Here is a 19004-nt window from a genome sequence, read left to right as displayed (position 1 = left end):
TCTCTCTCTCTCTCTCTCTCTCTCTCTCTCTCTCTCTCTCTCTCTCTCTCTCTCTCTCTCTCTCTCTCTCTCTCTCTCTCTCTCCTTTGCTCTCCTGTCCCCTTCCGTCATGTTTCCCTTTCTCTGGTTCCTTTCTCTCCCTTCCCTTCTCGTCTCGTTCTCCTTCCTCTCCGTTCCCTCTCTTTCAATCCCGTCTTGTTCCCTCCCGTTTCCTTCCATCCTGTTTATTCTCCCGTTCCTCCCCGGCCCTTCCTTCTATCTCTCTCTCTATCTATCTTTGTCTATCTACCTATACATCTTCCTATCTATCTCTAAATATCTAAAACATACAGCAAAGTCACATGCCAAGTAATAGTCGTCTGTTGCCCTCCGGTCTAACCCAACTCCCATGACACAATAACTCTGTCACTCCACGCCAAACGCTGCAATATTGGCCGGGCAAGGAGGTGGCGGCGAGGCTGTATGTGCCTAGTGATGTGGAGGAAGGGGGAAGGGATGGTGACAGTGATGGTGATGGCGTGAGGGGGTTGATGGTGACTTTGCTAATTCCTCGATCCTTTGAAACCTAGTGACTAAAAAGGTTATATTTTCTTTTCAGGTGTGATGTCTTCAGGTGCTCTACTGTGCGGTCGAAGGCGTCGAGGGCATCACTGTGAGTATTAAAAGGATTTATCTTCTTATACACTTTCTTCTTCTCTTCCTTCGTCTCCATTTCCTCCCTCCCCTGTCCAATATCGCTTCGAGGATCAAACATCCAAGAGGGCAGCAAGACACCCCATATAACTATAAGTAAACACGGGAACAGGTTTAGACAACAGTGCGAGAAGAGATGCTGTCGAGGAATACGTGTTGAACGGCGGTGATGGCATGTAGCTGGCAGGGCGGTGAGGCTGCAGGGGGACACGAGCGGCAGGGCAGGAATATAAGGCCCTGAGGGACTTGACAGCTTTGCAGCACCACATGAGAGTAAGTCTTGCTTCGTTTCACCAGTGCCAGGTGACTCTAGTAGCTGCGAGGAAGCACCGCTCGGCCCGTTATGTGTATACCCGCCGCGCCCCGCACATGCCCGGCAGCCCCGAGGAGAGGAAACAAACACCCAAACGAGAAGAAACGGTGTTAGCTAAACATCATACCGGCTCGTCCCCTCGGCATGGCCCTGTGCCGTCCGAGAAAAGGAAGCAGATGTGAAAATTGGCAACTCGACCAGCTGGGGGATTGCATAAACGCCGGGCCGCGCCGACTGTGAACTGTCTTGTCCCGACCGTCGAGCGAGGAGAAGGCGGCTGTCTGCGGTGCGCTCATTCGACGCTCCACGGAAAGAGAAGTGATGGGAAACAATGCTCTTTAACTAACGCATCTTTTCACAACTTACCATGAAGATACTTGACATGAGAACAGACTCTAACCAACAATAATCTCTCCTTGTGACACTGGAAAACAAAGCAAGAGAAGGAGAAAGAAAGAGAGAGAGGAAAATAATGACACTGATCACGTAATAGGAAAATAGTTTTGCACTGAAACTCGGCGCTGCAGAAGTTGTGTGGCTTACAGTGAAGAATAGTAGTGACTTGCACCTCACAGCAGCAACGGACTGACGCACCCACACTGAGAGGTAATGTTGAGGGAGTGACAGATGGAGATATGATGGTGGTGGTGATGGAAATGGGGGTGAAGAGTGGGGCGGGGTGAACGGGTGGTGGCGGGTGGTAGCAGGGGTGGTGTAAGTAGTGACTGTTGTGGTGGTTCTTTTGGTTGTAGTTATGTTGCTTGTGGTTGTGATGGTTTGGGAGCTCGTGTGGTTGACTGGTGTGTGTCACCGGTGTTAGTGGTAGAGGTGTAGTGGTTCATGGTTGAGGGCAGTGGTAGCGTAGAGAGGTGAGGTTATGATGATTCCTGTATGCATGTGGAAAGATTAATGCATTTCAGTGATCCTCCCCAAAGAGTTAGTGACCTGTGTGTGTGTGTGTGTGTGTGTGTGTGTGCGCGTGTGTGTGCTTGAAGGAATGGATGGGTACGCGTTGAAGTGATAATGGAGATGGTGGTGGTGATGGTAGAGGTGGTGGTGGTGGTGGTGGGGTGAGGGGTGGTATAGTAAGTTGCGAGAAGGGTGTGTAATGGTTTTAGAGTGAGAGGTCAAGGTGATGGGGGAGAGTGGAGGGAGAGGGGAGTGGAGAGGTAGGCAAGGGGAGAGGAGGGGAGACGAGAGTAGGTGAGGGGAGATAAATGTCTTGGCGGCAGCAATAGCAGGCAGGTGTGAAGGGGGTAGGGCATGGTGGTGGTGGTGGTGGTGGTGGTGATGGCGAGAATGGTGGTGGTGATTAATGTTATGGATGTTATTGCAACGGTGAAGCTTCTGGTGTGCTGGTGAGTGTGTGTGAGTGTGTATAATTCACCACGGCCTGATCACGAATTGGATTCGCTTTCGCCAGCAGGTGCCCTCCCGACACGAGCAAGTGCATGCTCATTATCGTCGATCTCTGGGTACTGCCAGGACCTCACACACCACATACCCCATCCCCCTTGCTCAAGGGGGGACAGTAACCACGCCTAGTCAGCGGAAAGAATCCGGCCTGAGCGGGGCTCGAACCGCCGCATGTTTGGCTGTGAAACCTTGCAGCGCGGCGCTCTAGCCGACTGAGCTACCGGAGCGGTGTGTGTGTGTGTGTGTGTGTGTGTGTGTGTGTGTGTGTGTGTGTGTGTGTGTGTCCACTTGCCTCTCTGTCTGTTTGTTTGTCTCTGCGTGTGGATGTTCTTTCTAGGTGTGAAATATAGAAAGGTTCGACGTTGAGAAATCATTATTTTGTGTCCAGTGAAACCTCGTCTCCCGTGTTACCAAAGACGAGGAACAACCTGATCCTAAAGAAACGCTTCAAGTTAGGTGTTGATGATCCGTGGGTGGGAAATCCAAGTAATTAGGAGGAGAAAGACATCCAATTAACATTGTCAGGTGGTGATCTAAATGTTTGCTACTTATGTTTAGCCGTTCTCGAATGAATCTGAAAATATGTAGCTCAGTAAAAAGAGCGTTGGGGTGATAAATGTTTTGAATATACAGATATTTTAATAGCTCTCCTTATATAATATGTATATTTTCAGCTCTCGAGCTGCTTATTCCTAAATAAACCGTATATTATTATTATTATTACACACACACACACACACACACACACACACACACACACACACAAACTCACACACACAGCGGTATTTATCTATCTCGACAAAGAGATTCGGTGACTGGGACATGATGTCAGGTGGACCGTGGTTATGCTACTGCAACAAGTTGGGTCGTCAGGTAACGGTAGCACACAGGGGCGTCAGGAGCGTAGGGTGGCAGCCAACGGGAGGAAAAATTGCCAAAACACTCGCGCGCTGATTCCATGCCAAGCAGCACTCGTTCAAGTGAAGGATTCGCTGGGAATCTATCGTACAGCTGCTGTGCAGCTGTCGGGCAGCTGTTATAACGGTCAATTTTTTTCTTTCATGCCCGATCACTGCAAGAGTGCTGCCCAGCCTATCACAAAAGCTGCAAGAATGCTACACGTTAGCTGAAGGATCACTGCGAGTGCTGCACGATGATCTTTGACAAGATCGCCGACCACGCAGATGGCTGCGCGAAAAATAAGCGAGGCGCTTATTTTTCGTGCTCCTTGCCGACTCACCGTCCAACAGTCGTGGTGCACGAATTTCCCCAACGACGGCTAGATGATGGGCTACGAATATGACTCCGAATGCTGCCGGAATGGCAGTCGGGGAGCTGTCGCGTTCAAGAGCGTGTAAATGTGAAAGCCGTTTAAGAAACACAGAACAGAGCACTTCGGTAAACTCCGTCGGAAATGGAGGAAGTTCTGTTCACAAGGCGGCGAAATGGGAAGGAGTGTGTACATAGCCTCTTCAGAGAATCATTTACCGCTGAGTGCTTGAAGACAGTGAAGAACTTAATCTTGCGGGGACAATGTGAGGGAGGAACTGATAAAACTGCCAGTATTTGTTTTTACCTTTAATGAAGTGTTGTTTAGAGAGAAAACCTGATACCTGTCTTTTGATCAACCCTTACAGCAGGGTGCAGGAATTATACCTGCCACTCGAGGGTCCCATTTCATGCAGGTGTGATTGGTGTCAGCAGAAAAGGATGTCACAGTCGGTGTTAATCATTGCGGAAGACATTTATATCCACCAGGCAGATGATTTTATACATGTCCAAGAATCCCCCCCCCCAAAAAAAAAAAGATAAATAAATAAATAAAAACAAATAAGAAAATAAAAAAGAAAGAAAACTGAATTGGGCTGCAAACAATATTTATCGCTCAGCTGGAAACTCCGACTTTTCTTTACATTACGCGGACATGATTAAACATACCCTTTACGTATCAAGGTGATTCAGTATAATATAATGAGATACAATTGCAGGTTATAATGATGGGTAAATGAATACAGCTTCTTACTTCAGCGTACATGGTGATTTTATGGAGAATGGCTCTTATTTAACTGAGGCACTGAAGACCTAATTTTTCAGACCTTCATCGAAAGTCGAGCGTTCTGTAGCGTCTCTGCTGGAGGGTTTTGCTTCCCCCCGCGAGAACCCAGGGTCGGTTTGCTCAGACGCTTCCACCCCTCACACACCGTTGCCAGATTATCGTACTCAGAGCATAGTATTTACCGGTTTCTGACGCCTAACTATTGCCAAGAAACATCAGAAATTAACTATTTTAACGATAATTATAAGTGAATCTCCTTATTGGGGTCCACGAGACAGTTTTTTTGGGTCGGAAGTCGGTAAATATAAGAGGCTGAGTAAGACAATCTGGCAACGCTGTGTGAGGGATCAACTTTATTCCAAAGACCGAAAAGGAAAGCAGCCTGGTTCTAATGTTTTTTTTTTTAGGTTCATGGTTCAGAAGATGGGTCAGACTACCAGAAGGGTCATATAACTACCCCTGGAAATGCCCAAGACTCCTACGAAAGCCTTGTCAAATATGTGAGGTTGGGCGCCGATGTTTAAGATTATGACCCGAGACTCGCAGAGATAGGTGTGTAGAGCCGTGACTATACCGTTGGTCGGGGCGGTAATTTTATGGGACAGATAAAATGATATACGGGGAGAGGTAAATAAATAGATGAAGAGGCGCATACGCATACATAAATAAATATAAATTCACACATCTATCCATATTTACATACATGCAGAGAGAGAGAGAGAGAGAGAGAGTATATATAGTGTGTTGAAGTGGTAGTGAGATTCCGGTAGAGCTTCGTCGTCATTATCGTGAGCTGTTTAAGAGACAGAACGTCCTCTCCATGGCCCTATTACAGGCCCTCTCCACGCGTGTGTGTGTGTGTGTGTAAATAGAATAGAATAGAATAGAATAATATTTATTTGCTCAGAGTCTTACAGAGTAGGGAGCACGGCTCCTAAAAAATAACAAAACACAAATTCATCTTAACAACCTCAACAAACCATTAATAAATTTTGCTAAATTCGTTAACACTTCAATATTTTTCCTCTGCATTAAATCAACAAACTTAAACTGACTTGGGCGTATTATGTAATATGCCGGTATATATATTTCTTAACTATACAATATCTTGGTTTTAACACTGTAATAAAACATGAAATTTATCCCCGATTTGTCTATCATTACATTTAGTGCAGTACCGCTCTTCCCTACTTATTTGGCTATGTCTACCTGCAATCATTGGCAGTTGACTGTTTCCAGTGCGTAATTTGGTTATATAAAGTCGATTACATTATTAAGCTTGACTAGGTACTTCTCCATCTCATAAATCTCTTTATACGGTTTATAAGTACTACAGCTGCCTCTACTTGTCACATTACTGTACCAAGTTGTTATCCAGATATGTCGTAATTTCTGTTCCACTGCTTTACGAAACCATGTTGGATTGCGTCCTCCACACTCCTGACATACCACACTCAATACATATATTCTTAATATGTTCCAACCAAGGAGACATATAGATCCCGCTCGTGTATAGCTGGAATAAACAATTATACATCACGTGACTTAGTTTTGTGTTTTTCCCCGTAACCATTCGAGACCAAAAATTTATCAATTTACATTTAACAGTTATTTACAGTGGATACAGCCCTAATTCCCCATAAACAATATCTGTACTCGTATATCTGTGGATATATAATACATGCTTCATAAATTTCATATGTAATAATTCTATCTCTCGAATAATATTATCACCCCAGATTTCACAGCCATAAGTTAATACAGGTACAACTAAAGTGTTGAACAATTCAGTCTGGATATCAACAGGCAAATCATATTTACGAGCGGTGCCGATGAGTGAATATAAGGCCCTGGTTGCTTTTCCTACAAGTTCCAACTCCCCCTTTCTGATTCTCCCGTTATAATTAAACAAAATACCCAAATATGTGTAATCGTTAACCACCTCAATTTTCTCACCTCCCAGATGAAACTCAAAATTGCTTGTTTGCACTTGACCTCTGCAGAATATAACGATTTTAGTCTTATCACAGTTAACATCTAACTTCCATTCAGAACAATACCTATGAAGAGCTGTTAGTGTATGTTTCATATTTGACTCACTATCACATAGTAACACTGTGTCATCTGCGTACATTAATACTAATAGACGCAAATAACCATTCAATAGATCGTTATGAAAATCTAGAAATTTACAATTATGTTCAATAAGTTTTTCCTGCAAGTCATTTACAAAGAAAGCAAACAACAAAGGCGACAAATTTTCTCCCTGCCTCACACCCATGTTGCACATAAACGTGTCAGACATTTCTTGATTTACCATTACGCATGACTTAATATTATTATACATACTGTGAATTACTTTGAGAAATTTACCATTTACATTATCTCTTACAAGTTTCCACTATAACCCTTCCCTCCATACCTTATCAAAAGCCTTTTTATAATCTACAAATAAACAAAACAATTTCCTCTTCTTCAATAATACATTTGAGCAAAAACATATGGTCCAAGGTAGAATACTCTTGCCTAAAGCCTGCCTGGGTTTCATTTATCAAGTAATTATCCTCCGAACACTGGTTAAGGCGGTCATTCAAGATGGAAGTAAACAGCTTTCCCATGCAGCTCAGCAACGTGATGCCTCTATAGTTACTCGTGTCTTTAATGTCTCCCTTGTTCTTATACAATGGTATTATTACACTAACTGACCACTCTGATGGAAAAACACCTGTATCTAAAATCTTATTAAATAGTTTACCATACAAAGGGCACAGTAGGTCTTCAGTACATTTTATGTATTCATTAATAATATTGTCCACGCCAGGGGACTTATTATTTTTCAGTTTTCTAATACACCTTTTGATCTTAACATAAGTAATAGAGTCATTTAATATAGGTGAGTTAAAGTCACTGGTTATTTCATAATTAATACCCTCGTTATAAGCATAGTCATTGTTGTTAAATAACAATTTAAAAAGGTCATAAAATTTGTTGAGGGCGATTCCATTCTCTCTGTTACTTTGTTCACCTTTTAATATTTTCTAGTATGTCTTTGGATCTTTACTCTTGTCTTCTCTGAGTTGTTGAACAATATTAGAGTTCTGTTTGTTATTCACCCTTGTTATTTCATTCTTATATATTTTACTTTTCTCAACCATTGTATTATGCGTATTAACACTTTTACGCTTTTTATGCTTGTTCTTTGCTTTGTGATATTCTTTTCTAACGGTGACGCACTTTTTATCATATCCTTTCATGTTGGCGTTGTTACTTTTCTTAATATATTTGCTCCCACTAGACAACTTCAAAGCAGGGTCAAATTAGTACAAGTTTTAACTGACGAGTCAGGTCATCCACAGTCATGTCAGACGCTCTGTCGAGTAGCTCATTCACTCTGCTAACATCCACACTACTCACATACCCATTCTTTCTTTCATTCCTCCATTTCCCAGGGGAGCCACGGTGTGAGACCTGTGTGAGGTGGTCTTCAACTGAAGGCCTATTCACACAGGTAGAATCTAGTGTGAATACCACAGTGTACATCTGAGAGCAATGGATTAGTCTAGTACTTTAAACTTTTTCACATGTTTAACAATATCGCAAGTACCAATAACATAGTCAGTAGTTGTTTTATATGTAGTAGTGTATCTTCCAATTCCCTTATCTTCACCAACTCTTCCATTAAACACAACTACATTGTTGTTTTTACACACTTCCATCATTTTCTTCCCGTAAGAACTTCTGTCCGGTGTAACATCTTCATTGCACCTACTCACGGCACAGCCTGCGGAGCTTAAGGCGACATTAACATCGATGTCTGTTGGTAAACTTGTACCTGTGTCCTCGGTAATTTGAGCAACGTCAGAAAAAGTACCTGTATATGCATTAAAATCACCCATAACGTGAAAACAATCAGTATGAGACAGAAAAAAATTCATCTAATTCATCAAAGTGTTCGGGCTTGCCATACCAAGAGTGACTAGGGGGAATGTATACACACGTGACTAACAAGTCTTTCTCCAAACCAATATCTCGCCCATTCACTCGAACAGACAGCAGGGTTTCATCACTAGTTTTTACCTCTTTCCACCTTACATTCATCCTGGTTTTAACCATAATTACAATACCTCCTGATTTATATCTACTTAAGGTGCTCCTATTCTTATAAACAATATTATATCCATTTCTTTCCATCACATTTCCTATATTATGCATATCGACATCATCACATCTTGTTTCTCACATACATACTATATCATAGCTCGTAATAAACTCCACAAACTCTACCAACGATAACTTAGATTTTAAACCACAAGCATTAATTACCATAATATTTATACATAGACTCATAGTGTTCATTATGGTGGACGCACGTCCTTGAGTGATAGAACATGTGTGTGTGTGTGTGTGTGTGTGTGTGTGTGTGTGTGTGTGTGTGTGTGTGTGTGTGCGCGCGCGCGCACGTGCGTGTCTTGTATTTTCTTTAAACGTATTGCCCTTGTATAATTAATATTACCCTCTTCCCCAACGGGCTTAGTTATTGCTTTTCTTGTTTTTGTTTTTTTTACCCTGAGGTGCCTCCCTTGGTGTAAAAATAAATGACAAATGCTGAGTTCAAGTGAGAAGGCGCCCGCCGAACGCCCAAGTCTCGTGATGGCTAGGCAGGGAAGGAGAGCTAAAAAAAAAACAAGGGAGATTATAAAAAAAAGTAATGTATGTTCACTTTTTAGTCTGTAGTAGGTGTCCTATTCTTTTATTCAGTAACACACACACACACACACACACACACACACACATTTTAAGTTTGTAATTTTAATTATCTCCATATATAATATGTATATTTTCAGCTCTCGAGCTGCTCATCCCTAAATCAACCGTATATTATTATTATTATTATTATTATTATTATTATTATTATTATTATTATTATTATTATTATTATTATTATTATTATTATTATTATTATTACAAACAAACAATACACACATACACTCCAGGCATCATTACTCAGAGCAAACAAGTCCATTCTTTCCACGTTGACATTTCCATAACATTCATCCACTCTGCTGTCCTCCCTCCCGCTCTCTCCCGCCTCGTCCCTTGCCGCCGGCCGCCTGGGTTGGTATTCTCAGACGCTTCCACCTCTCACATCAACTGTTTTCCAAGGCCAAAAAGGAGATGAATCGGATTCTCATGAGTGTTTTTTTTAGGTTCAAGGTACAGAAGAGGGGTCAGACTACTACCAGGGTCATAAAAGTACTTCTGGAAATCCCCTAAATTCCTACGAAACCCCTGTCGAATGTGACTGTGTGAAAGGCGAGGCGTTTGAGAGTATGATCCCTTAGTCCCCGCGCTGTGACTGGCACCAACACGGGATCTACGACCTTTTAAGCCCGTAAAGGCGTCTAGATAGAGTGCCGGCAAGAGAGTAGGCGGAGATAAGGGATAAAGCGCATGGAGGAGAAGCGAGCGTAGACTGACGTTGAGAATATATGAAGATCGTTTTACACATAGATATAAATCCTTCTGTGGCATGTTTTAGAGTGGAGGGCGTCTTAGCTTCTGTGTTTTTCCCTCTCTTTTCCTTCTCCTTCCTTCCTCATCTCTTTTCCTCTCTCTCTTTTCCTCCTCCTCCTCCTTCTTCTCCTATCTCATTCATTTCAGTATCATCTCTTTTCCCTCTCGTTTCTTCCCCTTAATTCTTTGTCCGCATCATTCCTTCTTCCCTGTTTCTCCCTCCCTTGTCCTTCCTCATCCCTTTGTCGTCCCCTACTCCTCCTCCTTCCCTTACCCCGTCCTTTTCATTGACATTTCTTTCCCTCTCGTCTCTTACCCTACTTCACCTTCTTCATTCCCTTCCTCTTTATTTCTCTCTCTTCCTTGTCCTTCCCACGTCTTCGTCTTCCGTCCTTCTGCTCCTCCTCCTCCTCCTCTTCTTATCTCGTTCCTTTCAATGACATCTATTTTTTCCTTCTGTCTTTTTCCGTCGCCCCCCGTTTCGTTTCTTCCCGTTTTTTCTCTTCCATCTCCTTTCTTCATGTTTTCTTTTTCTTCGGTTCCTTTTCTTCCCTTATTCTCCCGTCTCTTATCACGATCCCTCCCGTTCTCTGTCTTTCATTCCCGTTTTCTTCCCTCCCGTTCCCGTCCTTCATGTTTTCTTTTCCTTCCGTTTCTCCCGTCCTGTCCCCTCACTTTTTTCCCCACAGTCAACTCCCTTCCCGTCTCTTTCCTCCCGTCCCTTCCCGTCCTGTGTCTTCCTCCTCCCTCCTCTCCCATCTTTCCTCCCTCATATCCTTCCCTCCCCCTCTCAGGATCATCCAGTTCCTTCCCCTCCTTCCCCTCTCCTGTTGCTGCTCATTCCCATCTCTTTCCCCTCACCTCCTGTCGCGTTCTTTCCCCATCCGGCTTTTCTTTTCTGCTCCTCCTTTTTTCCTCTCTCCTCCCGCTGCTTCCCCTTCCGTCCCTTCCCCTTCTTCCGTTCCCCTCCGATTCTTTTTCTCTCGCCTTCCTTTTCCCCTCTTCCTCTATGGACACACACACACACACACACACACACACACACACGTATTTTTTTTCTTTCTAGTCTCTTGTCTCGTAAAAGTTATATATTGTTTTTATGGAGTCTTGTCGTCGTATATAGCCAGTTTTCCTTTTCTAGTATTATTTTTACGGTTCTTGCTTTCAAACACAGCTCCGCGGCTTGTATACTAACTATGATTCAGAGGGGCTCACGACACAAACACACCAGCACTCGAGCATGGCTGGGTGGGGGCATCAAAAACATTACACAGCGACTTTAAACTTTACGACGAGTGACTCCGAGCGAGGTAACTTGTCTAGATTGAGTTGCGTCTCCGCGTACCCAAGACGTCCACAATGACCGTCTGTTTGGTGCCCTGAGGAACATCACCAGAAGGCCGTAAGGAGTCTCGTGTATCAAAGAGGCCATCAGCGCCCCTCTCAGCCGTGCCTTCAGTGTTGCTCGCCTCTGCGCCGCCTGTGATCGGCGTGGCGTGGTAGTGTCAAGCCTCGCTGTCTGAGCAACACGTTCATACCATGCCGACCATTTACAGTGTACTATGGCAGCCACTCCAGCTTCAGCGCGACAGGAGGTATTTGCTGACTGACAGACTGCCCTCCAACTCCTGCCTGGAATGTGTAATATTATATCTATATCCAGTGAGGCAGACGTCTTTTTATTCTGGTGTGAGCGGAAAGGTTAATTTAAATTAATAGCGAGGGTAACATAAGTGAGAAAGATGGAGTTATTCCTGTTTAGATAATAAGTAACGCAATGCAGGAGGGATTTGTAGCTTTTATGAAACGGTAATATTAGTACACACAATTACGGGTGAGCACGATTTGATTGATCGGTGAACAAAGTACTGAAAAAAAGATAAATGTCTCTTGATTAGATCAACAACCGAGGCTGAGGCGGTGCGCAGGGAAAGACTTCTGTAAAACAAGGAGAGACTGCTCGTCGCCTACGAGCAGCATTATTGTCGATCAAAAGCACCATTAGCAAAATGCATGGGCATATGAGAACAAACAGTGCCTTTAATAATAATAAATGTTGTGATGACACTGACGCCGAGGAATGATGGAAAATTGTCAGTTTATTCCGTGTTAACCGACGGAGATGAGAACCTGTGTTCAGCGGTACGCATACCTACTGAACGACTTACGTTTTGCGCTAAATCTGTCGTATGTATTAATGTTACATGTGTATGAAATGTGAGCCTGTTATAAACGAAATATTTTTCTCATTTCCGAAGATATAACATGCCCACGTATATTGCTACCAGCGAGGATTTGTGAAGCACGTTATTGGAGCTTTAGAACAAATTCCTGAGCGTTAACTCAATTGCATTTGGAAAATAAATTATGTGATGCAGGTGGAAAGGCAAGACACGAACACCGCGGACCAGGCAGGAAACAAACGAGCGCTGGCGATACTTTGGCGGAAACGAGGACGCAGTGGAAACCGAGATGCCTCGCAATGCGCGGAGCTGATAGCCGAGAGCCAATTAGACTGACAAAAAGGAGGCCACGGCAAGGAAATTGGACCCAAGGTAGGACACGGAATAAGACGAAGAGATTGTCAGTAAATTAGCGGAAATATATTCAAATAGACAAAAGAACGAGAGAGAGAGAGAGGAGCGGAGGCAAGTCCAGAAGTCTTTTTTATATTTATCTCGCAGCGGCTCCATACTGCGTTACCGAAGACTTTGGGTTGAATGATGACACGTTTATTGATGCTCAGCGGGATGTAGTCAGTGATTTAAATTATTAAGCAAAGAAGATTAGAAAATATACGCTTAAAAAAAAAACATTGCCCAGTGTCTTCATTGATAAGTGCGGGTTTCTTTTGTATGATTTTTTTTTTTTTCATCGGTTTGTTACATATTTGGTCTTTCTGCCCTTCATTCAAATCTTATGAATGCAAAGTATAGGAAGTGGCGAATTCAAACTTATCAATAATAGGAATTCGTTTATTTCTTCCTAAGTGGTATTTTTTTTTCATTATTATTGCTGTTTCAATGATTTTCATCGTTTTTTTATAAATTCCATTATAATTGCCTTTGGGTGCTTGTGTGTTGCCTGGAGGTGTTGCGGTGACGGACAGGTGTTTAGGAAGCTGGCAGGTGTTGCAGGGGGGAGGGGAGGCGAAGCTCAGGTGTAAAATTGATCCATCCTCTTTCCCATCCGTCTTCCCATCCTTCTTTGTCAAACCAGTTGCACGCAGCCATGGGTGTGACTGCTTGAGATGATAAAAAGGGTAAAATCAGGTGTAAAATTGATTCATCCTCCTTCCCGTCAGTCTTCTTCTGCCATACTGAAGTTACACGCTGCTGAGAGTTTAGCGAAGAGTGCATGAGATGAGGAGAAGGAAAAGCTCAGGTATAAAATTGATTCATCCTCTTTACCATCCGTCTACTTTTGTCATACTGAAGTTAAATTAGACGCAGGTAAAGGTGTTGCGAAGAGTGCATGAGATGAGGAGAAGGAAAAGCTCAGGTATAAAATTGATTCATCCTCTTTACCATCCGTCTACTTTTGCCATACTGAAGTTAGACGCGGGTGAGGGTATTGCGAAGAGTGCATGAGATGGGGAGGAGGAGGAAAGCCTTCACTAACCTTAAGGTCTTCACACCCTTGTCGATGAAGATTGACTGGATATGGAGGTACCACTTAAATATCATATCGTATTCTAATGGATATCAGTGAGTCGATTATATAAGGCAATACCGAATACTCTCTCTCTCTCTCTCTCTCTCTCCCCCCTGTCTTTCATTTGTTGTTACCGTATTACGTGTGTCTACCGTAATAACAAGTACTGGAATATACGTTCTGATTCGTCCGTGTCTGGGGCGTGGGTTGTTAAGTGCGTAACGTGTCAAGTCATGTTTAGATATTCGAAGAAACGTGGCCTGTAGGCAAATATGGGTCGCGATAAAAGTAGGTTATTGGTAAGGATGTTGAGATTAATTTATGAACGAGGAATGCAGATAGCGAATAACTTTATCAGTGGAGCTGCTGTGTGTAAAACAATCGGTATCCTTGAGTATCCTTGTACGTATATCTATCCCATGTATCTGTCTGCCCTTGTATCTGTCCCATGTATCTGCTATCAAAGAGTGAGAGAGTGAGAGTGAGAGTGAGGGTAAGGGTGAAGGTCGAGGCGAGAGGGTGAGGAGAGGGTGGCGGGGTGTTGCGTGCTGGGACCAGGATGAGGAGAGGACAGAGTGTGAGGGACAGGGAGTGCCAGGCGGGGCGTAGCGGTCCTCTGAGGGGGCGTTTCCCGGCCTGGCTTGTCTCTTCTCTGGCTCAGGTTACTCGCGTCTTTAACTTAGGGCACACACACACACTCTCTCTCTCTCTCTCTCTCTCTCTCTCTCTCTCTCTCTCTCTCTCTCTCTCTCTCGTTATCGGTGTCTGTCTGTTTGTCTGTCTATGTTTTTGTCTGTGTCTGGATGCTTGCCTATTTGCCTGTCTATTACCCCCCACCCACCCACCCAACACACACACACACGCACACACACACACACACACACACACACACACACACAATAGTGGCGCAAAGACGTGTGGGTGTTTTAGAGAGAGATTCATTACGGGGGTGACTCTGGTGATATGAAGTAAGAAGTAGTAGTAGGAGTATATGTAGTGGTAGTAGTAGAAGTAGTAGTAGTAGTAGTGGTAGTAGTGGTTGTTGTAGTTGTAGTAGTAGAAGTTGTTGATGTTTTTTTTTTTCTTGTAATAGTAGTTGTGCAAAAAACCGTCCTCGTATTGGAAAGAAAGAAAAAGGAAAGGAAGAAAGAAAAAGAAAAGAGAAAGAAAGAAAGAAAGAAAGTCTGGAAGAGTTAAAAAACAGAAAATGAAAAAAAAACCGGCACCACAACTTCTAAAACCTCTTTAAACACACACACACACACACACACACACACACACACACACACACACACACACACACCTGCCATTCAGTCAACATCTTGTAACCTCCGCCCTCCCCGCTGACGTCTTCCGTTACACTAAGCATCGCACCGAAAATCTTGACTCATTTTTAAAGATGTTAGCGTCGGTATGTTTTCGCTGGATAATATATTTTTTACGTTATCGTTGGTAGTTAATTTTACGCTTGCTATGAATGTTGTTGATATATTTATTGTCGTGATTATTAGCTATTATTATTATTATTATTATTATTATTATTATTATTATTATTATTATTATTATTATTATTATTATTATTATTATTATTGTTGTTGTTGTTGTTGTTGTTGTTGTATTAATATTACTCCTCTTCCTCCTTCTCCTCCTCCTTCCTTAGTATAATTACTACCACCACCATCACTACCACTACCATAAAGACGTATATGAAGAACAATAACAAGAAGAAAAAATAAAGGAGAACATTAAGGAAATGAAAACTGCAACAAAAAGTCTTTAGGAGGTCCAATTCATTGCGGTCATGGCTCCTTCGTGACTCACTCCAGACCCACAAAGACCGTCCCGACGCCAGGCCTTCTAATGGTGGGTCAGAGGTGCCGCTGCAGAAGGACGAGATATAGACCAATTGGGTAATTAGAGTCATATTCTCAACTAAACATTTCCCCGCTCATGCACATATATTTGACAAGACTTTCGTAGGAGTTAACTGTATTTCCTGGGGTAGTTTTATGACCTGGTGGTAATGTGACCCTTTGTCTGTACCCTAAACTTACAAAACACTTATTAAAACCCGACTGATCTCCTGTTTTGGCCTTTGGAAATAGTTGATGTGAGGAGTGGAAGCGTCTGACAAAATTGACTTCAGTTTCGTGGGCATATTTAGACAGACAGACAGAGTAGATAGATGGGGTACGTTAGGGCATGTGTATACGTATCCTTCCTAGTAGTAATCATTAAGGAAAGAAATGATGCTCTGATAAAAAAAAACTACGCTTTAGAAAAAAAAATATTGATAGATGAACACAATTTTTTTTTTTTTTTGCAATACGAGTAGTTAATATTTATACCACAACATTTTTCCCCTGATGTGAGTACTAATTGAAGTGATAGGAACAAATAGGCGAACATTCTCATAGAATTTTAAAACCGATGGAAAATTAAGTTCTAATTCTTCACTGGACAAAGTTTTTTCACGATTCTTGCGTCCATGGTTATTGTCCTGCAGTGGCCCAGTAATGGCTGAACCTTAAACACTCTTGGTCAGCTGCGTCCTTAAGATCCCGTGCTATTGACGTCATTTCCTTGAAGTCGCAATGAAGTGTTATTACATTATACTTTGTGTTGATGGTATCAGGAGTTATTATCTCATTTAGTCGGCCAAATTTTTCTATTACTCGGTTCTCGCTTAACAAGTCCCCCCTTCGTGTTGATTCTTGTGGTCACTGTTATTTTTCTTGAGCCTCGCCGTTGATAAAAGCTCCACGAAGACGAGAATGTGACCCTTGTTTGCGCGGGTGTCAGTGGCCGAAAAGTAAATGAATTGTTGAAGCATCGTGTGAAAGCGAGTGTCTGGTGAGGAAAATGAGGGTTGTATTTTTAAACATTTCGGCGCTTAAGCACACATATTCGATAAGGCTTTCCTAGGAGTTTTGGCGGGCATTTCCAGGGGCAGTTTTATGACTCTGATGGTAGTTTGACCCATCCTCTGTACCATGAACCTAAAATACCACTCACAAGAACCCGACTGATCTCCTTTTTGGCCTTTGGATATTGTTGATGTGAGAAGTGGAAGTGTTTGAGAATACCGACCTTTTAATGCCTTCGCGAAAGGAGTCTTTGGCTTTTACGTTCTTCGTGAAATTCTCAAGTCGCCAGGCTGAGACGCATCCATCTTTTAATTATTCGATATATATTTATGGTCGAGGAAAACGTTAAACTACAAAATAAGTAAGTGGCTTTAATTTTCTTAGTTAGTCTTCTGAAAATATTCCACGCCCACTCCAAGACCACGCCGACCCGAGCTGCATATTAAGTACTTGCATTCCGTAACATTTGGTGGCGCTGCGGATCATCAGCCTGCCACTTTCTCTTAACTCATGGCATCACGTTTTCCGTTGGTTGCGACCCCTTCCCAATCTCTCTGTGGGTAAGTGGTCCCCGAGTGAAGGCCCTCAGCTGTAGCTCCAAAATTAACCAAGGGCTGTTCTGGAAATACTCTCTTGTGATTCCCACTCAAAATCAGCCTACTACCGTTCTCTTAGCTCATGGCGCTACGTTTCCGGCATTTTTTTTAATCAAGGGTATAGTGAGAAGAGGAGACCTAACATAACCTAACCTAATCTGACCTGACCTGACCTGACTTAACCTAACCTAACCGCACGTTACCAGCCCTGTTCAGAAATGGGCGCTAGTTACCAATACGGAGATCGGGAATACGCGAGCGGGTTGTGAGCCCTCCCAATCTCCCTTCACTAATGATCACAATTTTTAATATCCCAGTCACAGCCAGAGGTGTGTGCATGGGGGGAAGGGGAACGGAAATATAAGTAGCACGAGCCCTCACAATACGATGGCCCACCCTTACGCCATGTCTTGTGGTCGACTGTAGGATTTGTTGTCTCCTCTCTGTCTATTCACTCCGCCTCGCCTCTCCGTGCACTCTTCTCCTGACCGTGGCTCCGTCTTACATACCCGAGTTTTGTTACTGGCAATCCTCGGGAACCTTTGTCTGCACCTCCTCCGGCTGTTTCATCAACTGTTAGTGTGTCAGTCTTTGTGTTCATTTTTTCTTCTGTTCTTGCTGTGTTTTTTTTGTTCTTGATTTTGGTATTGTTGTTGTTTTTGTTCTTCGTCTACATCCTCCTTTGTTATGTGTCACGAGTTGTTAGTTTGTCTTTTTTTCCTTCTTTCTTTTCGAATCTTCTTGTTGTTCTTATTCTTATTCTTATCATTATTCTTCTTATTATTTTCATGTTGTTTTTAATGGTATTTTTCTTGTTCCTCTTCTTGTTTTCTATTTCATCCATAAAGCAGGACATTCATAAGGTTGGCCACCAACATGCCAAATTCCTTTAACATACGCATCTTCACCCTGGTAGCACACATTCCACTCTCCTATCGAAATAACTATCAAACGTGAAGGCTTCTTTGTGCTCACCTGTCGCTTCTTAATTGATAATAACACAAGGTGGCTGTTATTGGTTGTTGGTCCAGGCTCTTCAGGAGGAGGACGTGAGTGTCTCAGGCTAATTGCTTATACATGCACAGAGACCCTTGAGGTAGCCAGTGATGTGTGTGTGGGGTGGGGGGGCTGGTGAGGGGTCAGAGGGTGAGATGACAAAGCATTCAGAAGGTTGACGATGCGTGTGGGTGGAAAGAGAGGGAGAAGGGTAGCTGTTTTTAGGGTTGAAAGGGTGATCAGCGGTGTTAAAGAAAAGTGTTGTGTCTAAGGGGATAAAGAGAGCAGCTAATCCCTAAAGGCGTGGGGAAAGTACGACTGGTAAAGAGATGTGCTTTTTGAAGGCTAAAAGTCAAGGGGAGGTGTCGTTAGGGGAGGTCGCTGTAAGAGTGGTGTGTTTGAGGGTGCGAGGTATGGTCGATGTTGAATAGGAGAGAAGATAAAGGGTGTAAGTTTGGGAGGTAGTCGCTGTTAAAAGGGGGGGCTTCGTGGTGCAGTGGTTAGCACACTCGGCTCACAACCAAGAGAGCCCGGGCTTTTCCGATACTCTACGCCCCTGTCCACCCAGCAGTGAATGGGTACCAGGTATTAATCGGGGGTTGTGTCCCGTCTCCTGGGATCTGTTCCCTTCTATAATTCCTTCCCCTTCTGTCTCTCTCCGGCATATGACCACAGATGTTGCGCCGACTAAACGAAACTTTCCTTTCCGCTGTTAAAAGGGAGAGATGGTAAAGGGTGTGTTTGAGGCTGTGGGAGATTGTCGTTGTTTAAAGTGAAAAAGAGAAGGTTAGGGTTGTGTTTGAGGGTGTGGAAGATGGTCGATGTTAAAAGCGAAAAAAAGGTAAAGGGTGTGTTTGAGGGTGTGGGAGATGGTCGATGTTTAAAGTGAAAAAGGGAAG

General features: G+C 43.2%; 1 protein-coding gene across 4 annotated transcripts in view; it reads left to right on the top strand.

Moving 5' to 3' along the window:
• Positions 1 to 1106: 1106 nt before the first annotated feature.
• LOC126995466 (G-protein coupled receptor GRL101-like) overlaps positions 1107 to 19004 on the top strand; it is a 192433-nt gene continuing 174535 nt past the window's right edge. The window contains exon 1 of one of the 4 annotated variants that reach the window (XM_050855035.1): positions 1107 to 1612. The gene's annotated coding sequence lies outside the window, so the exon portion shown is untranslated. The remainder of the gene's footprint in view (positions 1613 to 19004) is intronic. The other 3 variants (XM_050855033.1, XR_007750333.1, XM_050855036.1) reach the window with 3 other exon arrangements.

The sequence above is a fragment of the Eriocheir sinensis genome, chromosome 8 (assembly GCF_024679095.1).
Source record: "Eriocheir sinensis breed Jianghai 21 chromosome 8, ASM2467909v1, whole genome shotgun sequence".
NCBI classification, from domain to species: Eukaryota; Metazoa; Arthropoda; class Malacostraca; order Decapoda; family Varunidae; genus Eriocheir; species Eriocheir sinensis.
This window is presented reverse-complemented; position numbering and strand designations above follow the sequence as displayed.